The following is a 22,418-nucleotide window of genomic DNA, read 5'->3' as shown; positions in this document are numbered from 1 at the left end:
AAACCCTGTGCCAGATTTCTGCAAAGCAGCCCCAGAACATAACCAAGACTCCTCCATGTTTCACAGTATGTACAATGTTCCTTTCTTTGTATGCTTCATTATTGCATCTGTGAACATTCATCTGATGAACCTTGCCAAAAAGCTTCAGTTTGTCTCATCTGTTCAAAATACATTTTTCCAGAGGTTTTGTGCCTTGCCAATGTACATTTTGGCAAATTGCAATCTTGCCTTTTATGATTTGCTTTCAACAGTGGTTTACTCCTAAAGCGGGCTTTACACGCTGCGACATCGCTAATGCGAACTCGTTGGGGTCACGGAATTCGTGACGCACATCCGGCCGCATTAGCGATGCCGTTGCGTGTGACACCGTTAAGCGATTTTGCATCGTTGCAAAAACGTGCAAAATCGCTAATCGGCGACACGGGGGTCCATTCCCAAATCTCGTTATTGCAGCAGTAACGAGGTTGTTCCTCGTTCCTGCGGCAGCACACATCGCTGCGTGTGACGCCGCAGGAACGAGGAGGCTCCCCTTACCTGCCTCCCGGCCGCTATGCGGAAGGAAGGAGGTGGGCGGGATGTTACGTCTTGCTCATCTCCGCCCCTCCGCTGCTATTGGGTGGCGGTTCAGTGACGTTTCAGTGACGTCGCTGTGACGCCGCACGGACCGCCCCCTTAGAAAGGAGGCGGTTCGCCGGTCACAGCGACGTCGCCGGACAGGTAAGTATGTGTGACGGCTGTGGGCGATGTTGTGCGGCACGGGCAGCGATATGCCCGTGTCGCGCAACAGATGGGGGCGGCTACCCACACTAGCGATATCGGGACCGATATCGCAGTGTGTAAAGTAGCCTTTAGTCGACTTCCACTTTGACCAAGACAGTTACGGATGGTGCAATCTGAGAACGATATACCTTGGAGGTTGTACTAGCCTCTTTGGTTACAATTCATAATATCCATCTTCTTTTCAATTTGTCATCTACAGTCATGTGCAGGGAGGTTATAAATAGTACCAACAAAAACACCAAAAAAAGGAAAAAATGCGATCATAAAATAAATAATAATAAAAAAATAAGATTAGAGATTCAACAAGCAGGGACAAGATGTAAAAAATGGGGGACACCTGGCACACAATTAGAATGGAGAGGTAGTAATACTAAATGATAAATATGCACAAACATCTAACTGGCATGGGGTAATATATAAATATATAGCACTAGATAATAAGATAATAAGTAAATAATTTGTACATATCAAAAATTCATTATAAATAATTCAGTAGGGAATAAATTATTAAATAGTTAGGTGAATCAAATCCAAGTAAGCCCTCCGTAGAGAGAGAGAGTGTCAGCACAGGGGCACGCACATGCAGATGAAACAGCACTTATATGTATGTGTACCCGCTGCACGTACCCAATCTCACACAGGAGTACCGCTGGATAACAAGTGTATATATATATACAGTGGGGAAAAGAAGTATTTGATACACTGCCGAGTTTTCAACCTTTCCCAAATACAAAGAATAGAGAGGTCTGTAATTTTTATCGTAGGTACACGTAAGGTAAATTGTATGATTTTTAAATAATTAATTTGCATTTTATTGCATGAAAATAATATTTGATGCAATAGAAAAACCGAACTTAATTGGTACAGAAACCTTGTTTGCAATTACAGAGGTCAGATGTTTCCTGTAGTTCATGACCAGGTTTGCACACACTGCAGCAGGGAGTTTGGCCCACTCCTCCATACAGATCTTCTCCAGATCTTTCAGGTTTGGGGGCTGTTGTTCGGTAACATTGAGTTTCAGCTGCCTCCAAAGATTTTCTATTGAGTTCATTTCTAGAGACAGGTTAGGCCACTCCAGGTCCTTGAAATGCTTCTTACAGAGCCACTCCTTAGTTGCCCTGGCTGTGTGTTTCGGGTCATTGTCATGTAGTAGGGCCCAGCCATGGCCCATCTACCCTCTTACTGAGGGAAGGAGGTTGTTGGGCAAAATCTTCAACCTTTCTTCAATACAGTAAAATCGTACTGTCCCGTCTGCAGAACAGCCCCAGCAAAATATTATTTTTCTACCCACATATTTCAAGGTTGTGACTGTGTTCTTGGGGTTGTACTCATCCTTCTTCCTCCTCCAAACACGGTGAGAGGAGTTGATACCACAAAGTTATATCTTGGTCTCATTTGACCACATTATCATCTCCCATGCCTCCTCTGTATCATCCAGGCGAACGTCAAATGGGCCTGGACATGTGCTGGTGTGAGCAGGGGGACCTTGAGTGCCCTGCAGGATTTTAATCCATAACGGTATAGTGTGTTACTAACGGTAATCTTTGAGACTGTGGTCCCAGCTCTCTTCAAGTCAGTGATCACTGTATATACACACTGGTGTTTTTACCATTGCTTTTGGTTTGCTGGCTCCTTATGTTACATTAGTCCTGTTTAGGGCTTAGCGGACCCGGACTCTAAAATTCTCCGCTTCTATTGGCCGCCTGCCGTGTGACGTCGCTGTGACGCCGCACAACCCGCCCCCTTAGGAAGGAGGCGGGCCGTCGACCAGGTGAGTGCATGTGAAGCTGCTGTAGCAATAATGTTCGCTACGGCAGCAATCACAAGATATCGCTGCTGCGACGGGGGCGGGTACTATCGCGCTCGGCATCGCAAGCATTGGCTTGCGATGTCGTAGTATGCAAAGTACCCCTTACAGTTGCAGGTGGATTGGCAATTCCTTAGATCACAAACTGTGACAGAGCGATCTAATGCGCTCTGGTGGGGATCTCGCTGTTCAATGCCGCCATCGGTGGCCCCGTGAAGTGATCACGGGGTGCCAATGTGTTGGCATGACTGCACCAGCACTCACAGGATAACGGCATTTCTCCTGATCAGAGCAATGCATTGCTTTTATCAGCAGAAGCAATCAGACTGTGTAATCATAAAGTCCCCTAGAGGGACTAGTAAAACCAATTAAAAAAAAAAGTAAAAAAAAAAAGAGTTTTAAAAAAATATAAAAAAAAAACAAAAACCTGAAAGCCCCCCTTTTGTCGCATTGAAAATAAAATAGTAAGAATAAGAATAATAAAAAAAATACACATATTTGGTATCACCACATTCAGAAATGCCCCATGTATCAAAATATAAAATCAAGTAAACTGATCGGTACATGGCATCCCGCCCACCTCCGTCCTTCCGCATAGCCGGCGTGAGCTGCGGTGATGCAGGTAAGCTGATGTTCCTCGCTCCTGCGGCTCCTCGCACAGCGATGTGTGCTGTCGCAGGGTAACGAGGAACAACTTCATACCGTCGCTGCCGTGCAATTATGAAAATGTCGGACACTACACCGATGATACGATTACAACGCTTTTGCGCTCGTTAATCGTATCAAAAACTCTTTACACACTACGATATCGAAAGCGATACCGGATGTGCGTCACTTTCGATTTGACCCCACCGACATCGCAGCTGCGATGTCGTAGTGTGCAAAATACCCCTTAGTGTGAAGCCCCTCACCTGCAGGTCGCCTCTGGGTCTCCACGTGCTGGGAATCTTCCGACAACAGGTATGTCAGGTTAACTACAATGGGAATCGTGATGCCACTCTCGGTAATTGCGGTCAGGGGGGGACCGCCACTGCAGTTTAGAGAGCGTCTGGGGCTGATGATAAATGCAGTCTGATGTTGTGGCCTCCCGAGAGTGAGGCTGGCTTCAGGGGCTCAGGTGTTTGTGTGTAGTACCACAGGTCGCAGAAGAACTCACACACAATCCAGAAATGTCTTTCAGGGTTTTTACTCACTTTTTGCTGGTAGGGTGAGACAACCCGGGCACTGCTATGATGAACCAGGTGGAACCGGGTATCCCTCAGGCTGATATAGGGGTGACTGCTGACTCGCCTTCCTAGCACTTCTTTTATTTCAGATAACTCCTAACTTGAAGTATTGCGGGATTCACCCAGGGAAGTCGCGACTGCCTTTCTCCCCTTTCTGACCCGTTTGCTGACAGCGTGGACCAAGGATAAGATGGCTCCAGGCTCGATCCTCCTTATGGGCCCCCTCGTTTCTGTTGATGCTGCGGGTTCTTTGATGGTTGGTGTGGGACTTGTTGTCCACCTCACCGGCAGGTTTAGTAGGTAGTTAAACTTGAGCCTACTTCGGGAACCTGTTTCCCCTGCGTGCCTAGTCCTCCAGAAGTCTCTGTACATGACCAGCTGGTTCCCTTCAGTGTCCTCCAGAATAGCTGATTTTCCCCAGCATCTTTCCTTCTAACTTCTGTGACTGAACTCCCCTGCCAGCAGCCACTACAGGTGCAGGGTCTGACTAGTGTCCTGCTCTTCAGCTCTACACTTCAGATGCGGCTGCTCCACTCCTTCTCCTCTGACTGCCACTGCACACTCCCTTCCAGCTTCACTACAGAACCACACTAACTGAGATGTGGAGGCTCCGCTCCCTCCTGGGTCTGCCCAGGGGTCCCCTCTAATGTGTGTGTGTGTATCCTGGTCAAAGGGTGCCTGTATGTGCCCACACCCTATTCAGCCTTTGGGATTACCTGTTTGTACTGACCCCGCATGGGTGCAGTACTCAGTGGTGCCTGACCAGGTCAGGGGTGCCACATTAGCCTCACATGTCTGCTGGTTAGATCAGCAGACATGTGCAGGAATTGTGCCTCCCAGGGCCCCGTTACCTTCAGGTCGTTTCAGGGTCTTCAGGGACGGCGCGTTCTGGATCCTTCTGGTCACCGGTAGGTTGATTTCTGTTGGATTCGTGACGCCACTCTCGGTATTGCGGTCAGGGTGACCGCCACTGCAGATTAGGGGACGCCTGGGGCTGATGTTGGATGCAGCTAGGTGTAGTGGCCTCCCGAGAGTGAGGCTGGCCCCAGGGCCCGGTGTGGGTGTGTGGAACCACAGGTCGCAGAATGACTCACACGCACAACAGGAATGTCTTTCAGGGTTTTTACTCATGTCAGGTGGCAGGGGTGAGTAACCCGGACGATGCTGAGATGCTCTAAGTAGGGAACCAGGCTCATTCAGGCTGACTTGTGAGGGTGGCTACTGACTCGCCTTCCTAGCCCTTGTGTTTTTGTGGTGACCCAGACTTGTAGTCCTACGGGGTCACCCAGGGAAGTTGCTGCTGCCTGTTCTCCCCTCTTTTCGGCCCGTCTGCTTGTACCCTGGACCAGGTCACTCCGGCTGCTTGCCTCTTGTGAACTATGGGCCCTCTCGTTGCTACGTGGCTCTGGACTCTGTGGTGTTATGGTGGAGGGTATGAAGTACCCCCACCTGCAGGTTCGGCAGGCCAACTTAATGGGACCCTGCACTGGGGACCTGTAACCCCGTGTGGCCTGGTCCTCTCCTGGCAGTCCCCGTACTCAGCCACCCCTTTGCACTCCAGCTTTGGGTGGATTTCGGGCGGCACTACCAGATGACCATTCTCCTCTGTCAGTAACCACTGCACCTGCGGTGTCTGACTAGTGACAGCCTCCAGGTTTCCTCCTTGCGACTGCTCTCCCTGAGCTTCACTTCAGACTGGCTCACTACTTCCTCCCCTCTGTGTCTGCCTCTGCAACTTAGCAACCAGGCTCTCTACCACACCCCTTGAGTGGAGATGGAGGCCACGCCCCCTCCAGGATTCCCCAGGGGTCCCTTCAAAGGTCAATGTGGGAGACCTGATTACTATATGCCTGTGTAACCTCACCCCGGTCAGCCTTCTGGATTACCTGTGTTGTACTGCCCCCAGCATGGGTGCAGTACTCAGTGGTGCCTGACCAGGTCAGGGGCGCCACATTCCCCCTTAGTTATCAACAGCATGTCTTCGGGCTGCAAGACAAACATTTTAAATAAAATCTGTATTCAGTGAAGACTTTCCCATTACTGAGATAGGAGATGGCAGTTTCTACTGATAAGATTATATATAGAAAGGAGGGTGGGGGGGCACTCCTTCCTCTGTCTGTATCTCCTACTTCTGCCTCTAGCTCTTCCCTCTGTCTCTAGCTCCTCCTTCTTTCTCTAGCTTCACCCTCTGCCTCTAGCTTCCCCCACTGCCTCTAGCTTCTCCCTCTGTCTCAAGCTCCTCCTTCTGCCTCTAGCTCCTCCTCCTCTTCTCTCACATCTGCATAGAATCTTATCAATACTAACTGCAATATCCTATCTCAGTAATGTAAAAATTTGCCATCACTGAATACAGATTGTTCCCATGAATTGAGAATTTTGATAATGACTGATCAAAAGAAGCAGATTTGTCTGTTAAGATACATTACAAAGTTTCTTATTTCCATGTGTACTATTAATTTATGAAATAAAAAATTGAAAGGACGGTTACTCTTTAATGGAATGAGATTGAGTTTCAGTTCTCTGCACAGTCGCTGGTTACATTTGGTCTCAGACTCTTCATTCATTTGATTTTAGGCAGGCTCCCATGATAACCATATGCCATAATTCTCTAAGATGGGATAACAATCACTACCTACAGATGTAGCCATTCTGAAAATGACACAGCTATTAAAATGCAGAAAAGAAATCCAGCACAGAAGAGAGCAACTTGACCCAAGAGAATACAAATTCAATGCATTTTTTGTGTTAAGATGAGTTATTTTTTTTTTTTTGCAGTTATTTCTTTTTTGTATATTAGTTTATGAAAGGCCATACGTTTATAGGGGATGTTAAGCAGATTTTTGAAGTCACTAATTAACAATTCATCCTCCCACATTGACCTTTGAAGGGACCCCTGGGGAATCCAGGAGGGGGCGTGGCCTCCATCTCCACTCAAGGTGGTGTGGTAGAGAGCCTGGTTACTAAGTTGCGGAGGCAGACACAGAGGGGAGGAGGAAGGAGGTACAGACAGAGGAAGGAGTGCCCCCCCACCCTCCTTTCTACATATGATCTTATCAGTAGAAACTGCCTTCTCCTATCTCAGTAATGGGAAAGTCTTCACTGAATACAGATTTTACCCACAAATTGAGAATGAATGACCAATCCAGGTGGAGAAAGAAGCAAATTTCCCAGAAAAATTATGAAGTTTCTTATTTTCAGGTGTACTATTGGTTGATGAAAAAAAAATGAAATTGATAGTTACTCTTTAAATCACAGCACCTGGTCAGGAGTGAGGCTGTGCGAGGAAAAAGCCAAAAATGAGATAAAAAGATTCTAGGGATCATATGATAGTGATTCTAGTTCTCCAGTCAGATCTCCATAACTAGAAAGTGACGTCAGCTTCAGTATAAACGCCTCTCGAGTGGTTTGATTTTAAAACAGCTAAATGTTCAACTATACTGAACAAAACTATATATTCTCTTGCACAAAAGGCTGTTTGATTACTGTCACTTTACCAGCCATGCTGTATTTTATTTTTAGGAGAAGGTACATAATCCTTGCTGTTTTATTATACAGAATGTACAATATAATATCTTTTAGCTTAGGTCCCTTTTGACTTCACAGTGAACTCATCGAGGACTGTTTCTTCCTCAAGTCTGGTGAATTGCCAAACAACCCTCCTCAAGCCCCCAACACTCCTCCAAGTCCCCAGCCCGCCTCCAAGTCCCCAGCCCGCCTCCAATCCTGCTTACAGTTTTCAATCTACCTTCACTTCCAATGTCCAAGCCACCTTCACAGTGGTGTAACTAGAGTTTGATGGGCCCCGGTGCAAAGTTTGATCCTGGGGCCCCCCACAACCATACACCGCCACCCGGGGTACAGGATAATGATGCCAACACTCAGGGTATGGGATAATTACGTTGACACTCAGGGTACGGGATAGTGTCACTGACACTTGGCTCTTTCCCTAAGCACCCATGTCTCCCATGATCTGAAATCCCTCTTTCTATCAGAACCCAGCTTTCCTATGTTCTGATAGCCATCTTTTCCTTGGTACACAGCTTTCCAATGCTCTGATATCCATCTTAAGCTGGGTGCTGAGGGAAAGATGTATAGCAGAGCACGAAAGAGCCTCTTTCCGTCACCACAAAACTTTTCCATCCCATGTTTTTATCTTTGTCCCCCCGCATATAAAGCTCATATATAGCTCTCAAAATACCCTAATGGTCCCCACATTGCTTTCCATGGTATAAAGGGATTCACATAACCCTTCATGCAATAGAATGCATCCCGATAGTCCTCCAATTATTATAATGCATCTCCCATAGTCCTCCATGTATTATAATTCATCCTATAGTCCTCCATATAATTATACTGCACCCCATAGTCCTCCACATATTATACTGCACCCCATAGTCCTCCACATATTATACTGCACCCCATAGTCCTCCACATATTATACTGCACCCCATAGTCCTCCACATATTATACTGCACCCCATAGTCCTCCATATATTATACTGCACCCCCATAGTCTTCCATATATTATACTGCATCCCCATAGTCTTCCATATATTATACTGCATCCCCATAGTCTTCCATATATTATACTGCACCCCCCTAGTCCTCCATATATTAAAATGCATCCCCTAGTGCTCCATGTATTATAATGCACCCCTATAGTCCATGTATAAGGTGTCCATGTTGTATTATGTAGCCCACATACTGTTAAATGCACACTCATAGGCCTCCATACATTATAATGCAGCCCTATAATCGTTCATATTATATTAAGCAACAACCATACAATTTAATGCACCCCTATAGTCCTCTGTTCATTATAATGCATTTCCATAGTCCATGTATAAGGTGTGCTTCATATTGTATTATGCAGTCCCCACATTGTTTAATGCACCCCCCCCCCCATAAGCCTCTGGAAACTGTGTACTCACTGATTAAAAAAAAAAATAAACAAGTCCTCACCTCTCCTCGTTCCCCCGCTGCTCCGGTCAAAGCGTCCTCTCGTCTTGCGCTCTGCATGTCTCAGCACAGCAGTCGCGATGTCACTGCGCTCTGCTGCACTGAGACGTCGAGCATAGACACAGGGGGTGAATGAAGAAGGCTGGAGCGGAGTGCTCTTCATCATTACTTTATCTGATGATGGGTGAGGGCCTGCAGGTGAGGGGGGCCCGATGCCGATGCTGGCATTGGGCCTCCCTGGCTCAAGGGCCCTATAGCGGCCGTGTGGTCTGCCACTGAACAGTGCAGCATCTCTGTCACAGAGATGAGCTTGCTGCTTCTCTGCAGGGTGGGCGCCGGGCCCATAACCCTGCCAGGACCGGTCGCAGGGGCGATCTCTGCAACTATGGTCATTACGCCCCTGCACCTTGATCTTCAGGGGGTTATCTGGTCTAAATCCACAAGTCTGCAGTCACTTTATGTGACTGCAGACTTGTGAATCCTCACATTGCGCACACTGTGTGCTGTGAGGATTCACCAGTTTTAGAGCTGGAAATAGCGGTCATGTGGCTTTGAGTATGTGATATGCATAATACCTGCTGGAATCCAACTAGGGTGGCATGGCCTCACTCAATGCATACTTGAAGACTTGTGACCACCGTTCCCAGCTCTGACACCAGAGTATCCTTACAGTGTGCAGTGTGCACGATGTGAGGATTCACAAGTAGTGACACATAGGGTGACTGCAGACTTGTGGATTTAAACTAGACAACCCCTTTAATGTACACAAAATGCTCCTTGCTTGGTATCATCTTGGGCCTTATTGCTAACTTTTCCTTTCCTCAGCCCACTCGCGTGCACATTCCATTGACAGATGCCTATTTTGAAGCAGGCTCCCTTATCAAATTCAAATTTAAAATAGCTTTATTGACAGGACCAAGTACATGTTAGCATTTCCAAAGCAAGTGGTAAAAATGTGGATGGAGGCTCCTCCAGGGTGGGGTAGAGAAGTCCATGACATATCAGGCTCCTCTTAGTCTGTGATCACTCCGTATGGATCTATCACACACTGACTACTTCCTGCCAACAGCCTCATATATAACTATGCTGCAACAGCGCCACCTAGTGACTATTGTACAGTATGCAAAACAACACCATATATGAGATGTAAAAATTATATTCACATTTCCTGGAGTTAATACATAATAAGATATTACAATCAGTCCTATCACGGTTCAGATTTGCGGTGCATATTTTGTGCTGTGACGTTCTGTTATGCTCTACTGCGGAGCTGATGTTCACCTGTTTCTCCATGCAGAGCATTTTGCCTTAATGTTCTGCTGTCTTGCACTCCTGTGGACGGGTTGTATCCCTGCACCGGGTCCTACACTGGTGCTGGGAGGGGCTTGCTCACATGCTCTGCATTCTGGGTGATTGGTCTGCTTTATTAGGGAGCGTGCTGGGCCGGAACAATGCCATTTGTATTTCCTGTGCTGCAGTAAGTGCTTGGCTCCTGTTGTGTCTTATCTGATCTCAGCTACTTGAACCTGGACTGTTATTGACTCTGCTCTGCCTGCCCCCCTGAACCTTGTCGTTAAATTCTGGCTTCTGACCTTGGACCGCCTCCTGACCATGTGCCCGCCTGCTCCTTGCATCCAATACGTACTCTCCTAGTATCCTGACCCTTGGCCTATATCTTGACCTCGTTTCTATGTGCTCCCTGTGTTCTGTCGTGTCCTCTGATCCCGGCTTGTCTTAAACTCCCTCTGCTCTCTCAGTACACTAGTGCTCCCAGCGCCTTCTAGTTACTAACTTCATACTACGTCACATAGAGTCTAGCTTCCCATCCTGCGCCACCTAGTGACTAGTATCACACTACTCCTTAGTGCCAAGCATTACACTTTCCTGCAGCTAATCACCTGGTGGTGCTACAGACCGACGGCCTGCTGCTTGTTTGACCCATAAATGAAGCAATAGGATGGACAGAATGAACAGTAGCCACTGAAATAACCTCATAAGTCAATTTAAAGAAACAGGCTAATATTTATTGGATTAATTCTCGGTCTACGTCTAATAGATGGAGAATGCTCTTTAAATGGAAAAATCATCCAATTTGTCATGTGCCTCTCTGAGAGATGAACACCAACATATCTATACTTTAAGCCCGTTCTCCTGGCATCCGTGGCAGTAGCACCAGCTGTACCAACATTTTCAGAGCCAAACTTTCCAGGCTCGTGTCCATTACTCAGCATCCAAGAAATCCCAATGATAAGATGAAGAAACAGAGTATTTATACAAGATGTGTAGAATAAAGTTCTCGAAACCAATAGTAGAGAAAATTATTACTTCTCATACAAGGAGTTTTCTTTATTTTCATGACTCTGAAAATTGTAGATTCACACTGAAGGCATCAAAACTATGAATTAACACATGTGGAATGCTTAACAAAAAAGTATGAAACAACTGAAAATATGTCTTATATTCTAGGTTCTTCAAAGTAGGCACCTTTTGCTTTGATTACTGCTTTGCACACTCTTGGCATTCTCTTGATGAGCTTCAAGAGGTAGTCACCGGAAATGGTTTTCACTTCACAGGTGTGCCCTGCCAAGTTTAATAAGTGGTATTTCTTGTCTTATAAATGGGGTTGGGATCATCAGTTGTCTTGTGCAGAAGTCTGGTGGATACACAGCTGATAGTCCTACTGAATAGACTGTTCGAATTTGTATGATGGCAAAAAAAAAGCAGCTAAGTAAAGAAAAACGAGTGGCCATCATTACTTTAAGAAATGAAGATCAGTCAGTCCGAAAAATTGGGAAAACTTTGAAAGTGTCCCCAAGTCCAATGGCAAAAACCCCTTAATGCTACAAAGAAACTGGCTCACATGAGGACCGCCCCAGGAAAGGAAGACCAAGAGTCACCTCTGCTGTGAAGGATAAGTTTATCCGAGTCACCAGCCTCAGAAATCGCAGGTTAACAGCTGCTTAGATTAGAGACCAGGTCAATGCCACACAGAGTTCTAGCAGCAGACACATCTCTAGAATAACTGTTAAGAGGAGACTTTGTGCAGCAGGCTTTCATGGTAAAATAGCTGCTAGCAAACCACTACTAAGGACAGGCAAGAAACAGAAGAGACTTATTTAGACTAAAGAACACAAGGAATGGACATTAGACCAGTGGAAATCTGTGTTTTGGTCTGATGAGTCCAAATTTGAGATCTTTGGATCCAACCACTGTGTCTTTGTAGAAAAGGTGAACGGATGGACTCTACATGCCTGGTTCCCACCATGAAGCATGGAGGATGAGGTGTGATGGTGTGGGGGTACTTTGCTGGTGACACTGTTGGGGATTTATTCAAAATTGAAGGCATACTGAACCAGCATGGCTACCACAGCATCTTGCAGCGGCATGCTATTCCATCCGGTTTGCGTTTAGTTGGACCATCATTTATTTTTCAACAGGACAATGACCCCAAACACCCCTCCAGGCTGTGTAAGGGCTATTTGACTAAGAAGGAGAGTGATGGGGTGCTACGCCAGATGACCTGGCCTCCACAGTCACCAGACCTGAACCCAAACGAGATGGTTCGGGGTGAGCTGGACCGCAGCGTGAAGGCAAAAGGGCCAACAAGTGCTAAGCATCTCTGGGAACTCCTTCAAGACTGTTGGAAGACCATTTCCGGTGACTACCTCTTGAAGCTCATCAAGAGAATGCGAAAAGTGTGCAAAGCCGTAATCAAAGCAAAAGGTGGCTACTTTGAGGAACCTAGAATATAAGACATATTTTCAGTTGTTTCAATCTTTTTTATTAAGTATTTCATTCCACATGTGTTAATTCATCATAGTTTTGATGCTTTCAATGTGAATCTACAATTTTCAGAGTCATGAAAATAAAGAAAAGTCTTTGAATGAGAAGGTGTGTCCAAACTTTTTGTCTGTACGGTGTGTGTATGTATATATATATATATATATATATATATATATATATAAACCTGGCATCGAGCACTTAACTGCGGCATAAATGTCATCTGAACTAAAAAAATATGTCAACGAGTGGAGTTAAACGTTTGCCATTTGTGATCCTTTTTGCAATTTGGACCAATAGAAAAAAAAATTCTCTAAAATAAAAAGTTGATTTGTTTTCTATGGAGCTCAACATAAAGCAGGCGGCTTACACAGTACGACAGCATTGATCCCTTTAATTGATTGCTGCATTGAATTTTCCATCCGCCGCGTTCACCTTACTGTCTTCATGTGCGCAGCGTTCCTGTACTATCGATGCAGTTTAATAAGCTGCTGATTATGATTTATATATAATGTATAAGTATTAATAGGGCTCTGGGCTAATCCTCAATATCAGCAATGGAGAAATAAATATTTCATGCATTGAAATCTATAAATTATCCAGACACTCCTGAGAATTGAACAATGTAAACATCAATTTTAAAAAAAAGGGATTTTCTTCATAGGAGGATTAAGGAGAGTTTGATTTTAGGCATGAAATGTAAATATTGATTTATAATATTCTATTGTTAAAGGGAAAATCCAAAAGATGGTCTGATATGTTATGTACGAATATGAGGAGATCAGGGCAAAACACTGATGTATAGGACACAAGGGGCTTCATAGACTCTACAAACCCATTTTATACTGGTATCTGCCACAGTACTGTATGTTCACAATATAATCCCGGGTATCAATGAATAGTATTTTCTAAACAATACCAAAGGGATTGGATCATAGGAATAGTCATTTTCTTGTAATGTGTCCATAAGGCTATGTTCATACAGGGCATCTTTTGTGCGTTTTTGGCTGCACTTTTAGGCTATGTGCGCACGCTGCGGCTTTACCGTGAATTTTGCAGCAGATTTGCTGCAGAAAATGTGTCTAACATTGCTGCAGTAATTCCCCCGCAAATCCTATGGGTTTTAAAAAATGCTGTGCGCACGCTGCGTTTTTTTATACCTGCGGATTTTCCGCTGCGTAATTAATGAGCATGTCACTTCTTTTCTGCAGGTACCTGCGGTTTTTGCCATAGATAATGGTAAAACTCTGCAGGGACCAACTTGCGGAAAATCCGAGGTAAATCTGCAGTAAATCCGTAGCAAACCACATGTGGATTTCGCTGCTGTTTTGGTGCATTTTTTTACCGCAGGTGCGGGATTCTTTAAGAGGGTCCGGATTTTCCTTAAGAAAAAGGCACTTTCTAGTGCGCACATGGCCTAAAGGTCACAAAAATGCCGCAAAATGCATGCATTTCCTTCCCCCAGCAAAGTCTATGAGATTTCTATTTTACTGTCTACACCGTGCATCTTTCTTTGGCTGCGTTTTTAAAGATGCAGCATGTCAATTCTTTTTGCGTTTTTCCAGCGTTTTTGAGCCCTTCAGCCAATAGGTTTGAATTAAAAAATGGGGCAAAATGTGATAAAAACGCAGTAAAATGTGTCAAAAGTGTGTGCGTTTTTTTGTGTTTTTACTGCGGGTGCGTTTTCTGTGCGTTTTTTTGGGGGTCAACAACACTGCATCTTAAGATGCACTGTGTGAATATAGCCTAAAGCCCGCTTTACACGCTGCAATGTATCTTACAATGTGTCGGCGGGGTCACGTCGTAAGTGACGCACATCCGGCATTGTAAGGTACATTGCAGTGTGTGACAGGTACGTGCGATTGAACGGTAAAACGTTCATCGCAAACACATCGTACCTGTCTCTAGAATTGCACGTCAGATTGTTCATCGTACCCGGGGTAGCACACATTGCAGTGTGTGACACCTCGGGAACATGAACAGATCCTACCTGCGTCCTGCGGCTCCCGGCCCACAATGCGGAAGGAAGGAGGTGGGCGGGATGTTTACGTCCCGCTCAGCTCCGCCCCTCCGTTTCTATTGGCCGGCTGCCGCGTGACGTCGATGTGACGCCGAACGTCCCTCCCACTCCAGGAAGTGGATGTACACCGCCCACATCGAGGTCGTATGGAAGGGTAACGGGGTTAATCGTTTGTGTGTCACGTTCAACAAATTGAACGTGCCACACATACGATGGGGGCGTTGCAAATCGCATACGATATCGTATGCGAAATTGCAACATGTAAAGCAGGCTTTAGAGAGTGTTTGATCCTGTTAATGAGTTAATTCTTTCCTTAAAGCTTAACCGTCTTTTCATTTTTATTTTGCGAATCAACAGTACACATGAAAATAAGAAACTCTGTAATATATCTTATCAAAGCAATCTTCTTCTTTCACCTTCTTGACTGATTTTTCTCTCTCAATTAATATGTATAATCTATATTCAAATTCTCCCATTACTGAGATAGGAGATGGCAGTGGTGTCATGTGGTTTCTTGCAGTAGAAGGTCACAGCGTTTGGCTGTGCAAAATGCTCCCTGACTTTCTATTGTTCCTGATCTCAGTATTCATTGTATTAGGTAGCTTTCCTGCTGGGTTTTCATCTCTCCACCTTTAGGATCCAGCAGAGCTCTCCTTCCATCCAGCTGCTTATTATCAGTATTCTCCATGTGCTAAAATACTCCCTTCTTCAGTTCATTCAAGCTCTGGTTGCAAGCAGGTGGCTTGTACTCATCTGTGGTATCATTGCTGAACTTATACTGAGTCATCTGTGGATACGTTGTTCATGCATTTTCCTCCTTGTGTCTGCTCTAGTGTTTAGGGGAGAACTCATCCCTACTGTTCACTATTTAGGGTCCAGCACTAGGGACACCTAGGGTCAGGTATCTGGCTCAGCGTATATGTATGGAACCTATCTAGGGTGGTGAGGGATCCTAGGGACCAGTGGTAGGTTTGGTCAGGGGTCACCATCTCCTCTTTTCCCTTCCCTTTCACTGTTCGCTTGGTTCTTCCACGTACTTCGCGTGACAAGTAGGTGTTTTTAAAACTCTATGGAGGAGGAACAAAATTTGTAGTTCTCCATAGAACTTTATGAACAGCAACAGCCATCTCTTATCTCAGAAATGGGAAAATCTCTATTCCCTGAAGACAGAATTTACCCGTGAAATGAGAATTTAAAGAATAAATGATCAGTCCTGGCGGAGAAAGAAGATTTCTCTGATAACATATATTATAAGGTTTCATATTATCCCATATACTATTGATTTAGGCAGAAAATAAAACTTAAAATGATGGTTACTCTATAAGAATTCATATTGGAATCTGATGAAGATGGTGATTCATTATCTAGAGGATATAAGTTTCTTGCTTTCTTGCCTACAGGGGATCCTTGATAATATTTGTTTTATTGAAAAAATGTAAATTTATGGTTTAATATCTTGTATACAATGCAAAAGTGTATATAATAGACTTTGTTAAATCTCATATATAGGCTGATAAATGAGTCATATAAGATGAATTATCCCTTTTATTAACAAAATGAAATACGTGACAAATTTGTTATATTTTGAAAATCATTAGAATGATAATATCCATATTTTCTGATAAATTCTGATTAAAGAGATCCAGGGACCATGGTAATGTAGTCCAGTCTACTTCATGTTTTAGAGCCGGGGGAGCTAAGCAGATCGATATATATTGTTTTGTATGAATATATTCAGTATAATTTGTGTTTTCATCATTGAAACCTCTGCTCTTTCTGGGGTTTTCAGTCCAGTGGGCGGTCCTATCAGTGTTTGACAGCTTTCTTTGTATAAATGTTATATCACTGATAGGACCACCCACTGGACTTAAAAACCCCAGAGAGAGCAGAGGTTTCAATGATGAAAACACAAGTTCCCCCCTCCCAAATTATATATCAATCTTCCCAGCTCTTCCTGTTCTATCACACGATGACAGTATCCCAGACTACATTTTCATGGCCACAGGTTCCCTTTAACTAAATTCTGCTAGAAACATTGATGCGCCAGTGCCCTCCCATAGTACCTAGAGTTTTGAACACATAATGTAAAATATCATTACTACAAAAACATAATTTATGGTTTATGTTTTGGAGGGGGGTCAATCTGTGCATCATGTTGATATGTATTAATAAAGATATGCAACTCATAGCATGTGTTATCCACAGAGGTCAGCCTAGGAGAAGGGTTCTCATCATATGTCCTTTTGAGGGGGCTCAGTAATCTTGAGTTGTAAGTCATTAATATTAGAAGCTCTTGTCACCAATAGATACAACTGATATAAATATATACTCATAGCAACCCGTGGGCTCAGTGGTTAGCACTGTACTGTGGCTCAGTGGTTAGCACTGTATGGTGGCTCAGTGGTTAGCACCGTTTGATGGCTTAATGGGTACCACTGTATGGTGGCTTAGTGATTAGTACTGTATGGTGGCTCAGTGGTTAGCACCGTATTGTGGCTCAGTGGGTAGCACTTTATGGTGGCTCAGTGATTAGCACTGTATGGTGGCTCAGTGATTGGCACCGTATGGTGGCTCAGTGAATAGCACTATATGGTGGCTCAGTGGTTACCACCATATGGTGGCTCAGTGGTTAGCACTGTATAGTGGCTCAGTGGGTAGCACTGTATGATGGCTCAGTGGTTAGCACCGAACTGTGCGTCAGTTGGTAGCACCGTATGATGGCTCAGTGGGTAGCACTGTATGGTGGCTCAGTGGGTAACACTGTATGGTGGTTCAGTGGTTAGCACCATATGGTGGCTCTGTGTTTAGCACCGTATGGTGGCTTAGTGGTTAGTACTGTATGGTGGCTCTGTGGTTGACACCGTATGTTGGCTCAGTAGTTAGGACTATATGGTGGCTCAGTGATTAGCACTGATGCTTTGCAGTGCTGGGGTCCTGGGGTCAAATCTCCCCATGAAAATATTCGCAAGGAGTTTGTATGTTCTCCCCGTGTTTGCGTGGCTTTCTGCCAGATACTCTGGTTTAATCCCACACTCCAAAGACATGCTGATAGGGAAATTAGATTGTCAGCCCCAATGTGAAATTAATAGCCCTATATAAGTGTATAAAATAAATAAAAAACTAATTACATATTCTTATATCTCTAGCGAGAACCATAAATATATCATTCTAGAATTTGAATTAAAAAAATACTCAAACTGGTCCAGAAATCCCTGCACACGAGGAGTCAACCGTGTTCTCATCTTCTATGGACCTATTTGACCTCAACAACCCAGGAGAACCATTCTGCAGTACACAGTGTAGATGCCTCCGCTTCAACTCTCATTTTTTTCTTTCGCCGTAGGGACTCCATAGAAGACTATAAAACTAATCTTTTACAACAAAGCAAACTGCCGCGGAAGCTAATTAGACCTAATATTTCCCGACAAGCAGATCAAATCATATCTTCACAACAAAGCACATGTGTACGGTACCAGGGTACAATATGTCATGTTTCATCGAGTCGGGTGCACCCCGCAACTAACAAATGCCAAAATAACAATTCATCTGTGTATGAAAAACCCAAACCTCCTTCATCAGCCCATGGAAGAGCGCTCTATTTATATGTACATGTGTTACAGGATCACGCAGGCTTTCTTCTCTAATTGCAGCAATTCCTTTCTATAGAGAATGCTACTAATACAAAGGATCTGTCTTGAATAATTTCGCGAAAAGCCGAGAACATGGGGTGTGTATTATGAGGAACACCAGGAGCATTCAAAGAAGCCTATTCTCTATTTTTAAGTCTGAGGAACAAGCCTATTGAGAAGTAGGTAATGAGCTTGAAGCCAGTGGGATTATCAGGAGGAAACCCAGTTTCCCAGGCTCGGAGACAAGATCCCGCACTGTAGGGTCCCTTCCTTAGTTTTGATTTCTGCATATCCTCTTCTATCCGGCTCAGATGGAAGCCACTTTATAAGACTCCTGGATGGAAATAATCTACTCCTCTCATCCCTGCCAAGTGGCACCGATTCATTTTCTGGTTTGTGGATATAATGGAAGGGGGGAAAGTGCGCAGCATCAGATGTTTGGGAAACATGTTGTGCTGTTTGTAATCTGATTGTCAGGAGGGAATACATTCTCCCGGTAAAAGCTTGTAATTGATTCATAGAGTCTAACGTTATACCCATTAGGAGGATGGAGGAGATAGGATCACTTCAAGAAGCTTCCTGTAGGCATCCATTTCCACTGACAAGTGTTTGTAAATAATTTACCAAAAAAAGGATGAAAAGTGGGATCATAAGACATCGCTCATGGTCAGATATCAGACTCTTCTTGTCCTTCTTGACACTTCTATGTCAAATCCCTGAAAGTAAAAATCGCAGGACTACAATATGGTCCCATCAAGAAACCCTTATTTGCCCTTGAAATCTATACGGTATCATCTACAAATGTAGAATTTAGGATGAAGATTCTTCTAAGTGCATGGAATCTACCTGACACATACATCACTACTCAATCTATCGTTTGTATTGGGCAGGTGCATTCAAAAAGACTAATTCGGAAGAGTTTTCCAAAAAAAACAACAATGATTTTACCTTTTTTGTAACTCATTCATTCTATTACTAAACCATATCCTACAAAAACAATGCATTGAGGATGTCATATAGAGAGTTACTTTATAACTGGTATTGCAAAATAAAGAAAGAACAGAAGAAATGAATATATTGCAAGATTAAAAGCAGATGCCTACCTTCAATAAGTAGAGCGTCTTATTCCTCTGCAGATCCTCCTTAGAGCAATGGATGGGTCAGAGCATTACAAGAAAGCATCGATCTGCACTAGCTTTCTCCCTGCAACTAAGAGCCCAGGATGATCAGCGGCTGAGTGATGGGAGGGTGGGTGATACCTAAGAGAACACGTGAAAGCAGAGGAGGAGACCAGAATTTACAGTATTAGGAAAGCTGCCCCCGTATGAATATGAATAGAATAGGAACTTTTTAATATTAATCTGAATAGTGAAGCCATTAGCTTATTGCGTAGATGTGCAGTGATAGAGAGAGGCAGAGAACAGAGGCTGTGTAGAACGGATGATGAAATGTGTTGGTGCACTTGAGCATGTAATGTGTGAAGAATGTGTCCGCCAGATATTCTCGCCACTGTGTCAAATCTTGTATATTATGAAAGGGAAAAAGCATGTGGATTCGAGAAATCAATGGCAAGGGCAATGGTTCATGACAGGTGTCTAAATCAGCCCTTTGTTCCAGATTGTAATGGATATTTGATGCTCAATTTTAGTGTCATTCATTGAGATAAATATCCAAAATGAAGAGAATAAAAATAGATAAAAGCTCATAGAGGCAAAAAAAAATAAAAAAAAATAAAAAAAAATAAAAAAATAAATATATATATATATATATATATATATATATATATATATATATATACATACATACATACATACATACACTGCTTGGTAGTAGCATACTTGCTGCTGCATAGGGACCCTGGAGGCAAAGGGACCACAGTCATCTTATAATATTAGTAATAATCTTTATTTATATAGCACCCGCATATTCTGCACTGCTATATTCAGAGGTTCATATACAAATAAACAGTATAGAAAATACAATTAAAGCAAAAATAATGACAATCCTGTTCGCACGAGCTTACACTTACAATCTACCAATGAGGTGGGGGTGCTGCTTTACAATAATGGACCACCCATCTTGAAGAAATGGTGGATATATAAAGGCTGCATGAGCCAGTAAGCAGCCAATCTTTTTAGTGCTTTTGGGTGCAGTAGGGTTTGATAGAGAATTATGTTCAGATAAAGAGTGAATGGGCTGTATATAAAAGGGCTTTCATTAGGGAACGTTGTAAGCCGCCCTAAAAAGATGTGTTTTTAGGAAGCGTCTGAAACCGTGTAAGTTGTGGTTAGTCCTAATTTCTTGGGGTAAAGTGTTCCAGTTGGTGCAGCTTGGGAGAAGTCTTGGAGGCGGGAGTGGGAGGTTTGGATTAGTGAGGATGTTTGTTGAAAGTTGCCTGTGGTGCGTAGAGAACGGGTATTGTGATATACAGAGATGAATGTGGAGATGTAGGGGGGTGCCGCACTGTGGAGAGCTTTGTGTGTGAGAACAAGCAGTTTGAATTGGATCCTGTGATGTACGGGCAGCCAGTGCAATGACTGGTACAGAGCGGAAATGTCCGAGTAATGATTAGCCAGATAGGTGACCCTGGCTGCTGCATTAAGGATGGACTGGAGAGGGGGAGGCCAATAAATAGAGAATTGCAGTAGTCAAGGCGGGAGTGGCTCAGGGCCACAATGAGGGGTTTTGTACTTTCCATGGTAAGAAAGGGGCCGATTCTGTAGCTGCTCTTAAGGTGCAGGTGACAAGAGCGGACGAGAGATTGTATATCGGATGTGAAGGAAAGAATAGTGCTAAGCATAACACCCAGACAGGGGGCCTGCTGGCTACAAACTATCGTGGTGCAGCACACAGAGAAGGAGATATCAGATTAAAGAATGTTAGTGGATGGCTGGAGCAGAAGAAGTTCAGATTTGGAAAGGTTGAGTTTTTAATAGAGAGCAGACATGATGTTTAAGACTGCGGATAGATAGTCTCTGGTGTTCTGTAGTACAGTGGGGTGAGGTCAGGAGATGAGGTGTATAGTTGTGTGTCATCATCTTAAAGATGGTACTGGAATTCAATTTCCTGATGCTCTGTCCAATTGGAGCAGTGTAGAGAGAGAAGAGAAGAATGTCAAGGACTGAACCTTGAGGAACCCCATCAGTGAGAGGCAGAGAAGAAGTGGAGACAACAAATGATACACTGAAAGAGTGGTCAGAAAGATAGGAAGAGAACCACGAGAGAGCAGTGTCCTTTAAGACAATTGAGAGGAGCATAGAGAGAAGGAGATGGTGGTCAACAGTGTCAAAAGCTGCATAGAGATCAAGAATAATAAGGAGAGAGTAGTCACCATTACATTTTACTGTCAAAAGGTCATTGGTCCCTTTGATGAAGGCAGTTTCTATAGCATGTAGGGGGTGGAAGCTGGACTGTAATGGATCTAAAAGAGAGTGAGTGGAGAGGTAGCAGGTGAGGCGGGAGTAAAACCTGTCAGCAGATTCATACTGCTTGAACTACAAGCAGCCTTGGATAAGTGTCATGAACAGTTTTACAACCAATGTACTTGATACATTTGGGTTTAAAATCTCTAAAGATCATTCTTGCATCCTTCATTACTAGAGTACATTGAAAATTCCCAACTCACCTCCTCAATAGCTGGCCTTAACCCTTTCCCGACATTTGACATAAGTTTAGGCCATGGAAGGGAAGAAGGTCCCACAAATTGCTGTAAATCTACATCATGGGAACCTCCAATAACCATGTCATCAGACACGGTGACCAGTGGGAGGTGCCTGCTGAATCTCACAGTACGGCATTGGCACACATTGCCACAGGGGGGTTCGTAGTCCTCCCGCAACTATGATGGTTGTGACTAGCTATTGAGTTCTGAACAGCCAATTACAGCGATTTCAATGTTTCGGCACATGAAATGTTTCATTGAAGTCCAGCTGTGATTGGTTCTAGTACAGGACCAATCATAAGATTGAGCCTGGCAAAGGCACCAGCACTAATTGGAGCGATCTTGCGTATGTGGGCCCATTGTCTTGATGAAATATCCAGCCTCGTTTCATCTTCATCATCCTGATAGATGGCAGCAGATTTTTATCAAGAAATGTCTTGGTACATTTGTCCATTCATCCTTTCATCTGTTCTATAAAATTTGCCAGCTAGTGTCATGATTTCCATGGCTTTTTGCATCTATCTTACTTCTTGTATTCAATACTTTTTCCCTGTGCC

The 22,418-nt window shown here is 44.0% G+C and overlaps 1 protein-coding gene across 2 annotated transcripts in view; it reads right to left on the bottom strand.

Moving 5' to 3' along the window:
* Window positions 1-19,582, bottom strand: part of SERTM1 (serine rich and transmembrane domain containing 1) — an 85,472-nt gene extending 65,890 nt beyond the window's left edge. For both annotated transcript variants that reach the window (XM_075334603.1, XM_075334602.1), the window contains exon 1: window positions 19,304-19,582. The gene's annotated coding sequence lies outside the window, so the exon portion shown is untranslated. The remainder of the gene's footprint in view (window positions 1-19,303) is intronic.
* Between the last annotated feature and the right edge of the window lie 2,836 nt (window positions 19,583-22,418).

This window comes from Anomaloglossus baeobatrachus, chromosome 2, assembly GCF_048569485.1.
Source record: "Anomaloglossus baeobatrachus isolate aAnoBae1 chromosome 2, aAnoBae1.hap1, whole genome shotgun sequence".
Classification (NCBI taxonomy): Eukaryota; Metazoa; Chordata; class Amphibia; order Anura; family Aromobatidae; genus Anomaloglossus; species Anomaloglossus baeobatrachus.
This window is presented reverse-complemented; position numbering and strand designations above follow the sequence as displayed.